Below are 1,367 nucleotides of genomic sequence, written 5' to 3' on the forward strand. Positions count from 1 at the left end.
AGAGAACGCCCACACCGCGTCTGACCGTGGGAGAGGGTGGAGGAGTGCATGAGGAAGAGCACGGCGTCACCCAAACATTCTCGTCCCGACGAGAGCAATTGTCATCTCTCTGCCTGCGCCACTACATGGTAGACTGCGGGCCCAGGCGCACTCATCAATTTAGGTTCCACTGCAATGCATGCCAAGCACTCTTTTCGAGGTGATAGACGAAATTCCGGCGGGGCTTACTTAAAAGATATCCGACCCGGTTTCGTTTCCTCTTCGTGGGATGGAGTGCTTCTTCTCCGAGAGAGAAGGAGGAGGACGTGTGCCTCTTAGAACATGTGCAGCATCAGCCATGAGCGGCCGACGGCCATTCGTGTCTCTGTGGACAGCAGGCAAAAGAGCGCCTCCAGTTATTTGCGAGGGCGACAACTGTCGTCGGGACGGGACACACACACATGTGTGTGTGTGTGTGCCCGGCTTTGTTGTGGTTGAATGTGGGTGCGCCAAGTCCATGGACTTGCTAGTGATAGGCTTGTTTTTAAGGGCACGCCTCGCGCAAGGCGCGGGCGATTAAACCCCAAGGCGGAAGCTCGGTTCGGGTTACCCTCGTGTCGGGGAGACAGTCAGCAGGCACCGAACTCACAGCAACCGATGGATGTATATTTCCGACCCTCGTAGAGGAATGGCGGCGACAAGCTCATATGGCTGCCGCCGCTGCAATATGCGTTCAACTTGTCGATGTATCTGGTATTCTTGCGATTCACATACCAACACGCAGTTTGCTGCGGTCTTCATCGACCCACGAGCCGAGTGATCCCCCGTTAAGAGTTGTGTATTTGCCATTTGGTCTTTTTGCGATTAACCATCACAGGTCGAGTCTCAATGAAAGGGTTTGACAGACATAGCCCAAGTTTGTGGTTTGGGTTTGGCCGGACGGCTTGTTGTTGTTTTTTGACACTTGAATTTCACTCTTTTTGGGTCAAGAGGCTTATTCGCCGGTAGTAAGGAACGGACGGGCAGCCGTCCAAAGCCCCGTCCGTCATCCTCCGGTCTTCGCGCTCTCGCCCGAGTGTGGTCCACCCACAGCGTGGTACCTATTTTTGGTGCGGGGGCCGGGATTGTCCTCTTTCGCTGCTGGAGTTGCCAGAGCAGAGCCCGAGACCGCCCAAATCAGGAGAGTAGTAGTTTTAAGAGCGCACCGTTCTCTTTCTCTCTCTTAATGATCCTTCAGCAGGTTCACCTACGGAAACCTTGTTACGACTTTTACTTCCTCTAAATGATCAAGTTTGGACATCTTTCCCACTTCACAATCTTCACTACATCTCACTTCAGAATCTTCACTACATCCCACTTCACAAACTTCACTACATCTCACTTCACAA

At 52.9% G+C, this 1,367-nt stretch overlaps 1 non-coding gene across 1 annotated transcript; it reads right to left on the reverse strand.

Annotated features, from left to right (window-relative positions):
- Positions 1-651: 651 nt before the first annotated feature.
- On the reverse strand, positions 652-815 carry LOC121874298. Its single transcript, XR_006090387.1, has one exon. It is a non-coding gene; the product is annotated as a 5.8S ribosomal RNA (ribosomal RNA).
- Between the last annotated feature and the right edge of the window lie 552 nt (positions 816-1,367).

This window comes from Homarus americanus, unplaced genomic scaffold (assembly GCF_018991925.1).
Source record: "Homarus americanus isolate GMGI-L3 unplaced genomic scaffold, GMGI_Hamer_2.0 scaffold34377, whole genome shotgun sequence".
Lineage (NCBI taxonomy): Eukaryota > Metazoa > Arthropoda > Malacostraca > Decapoda > Nephropidae > Homarus > Homarus americanus.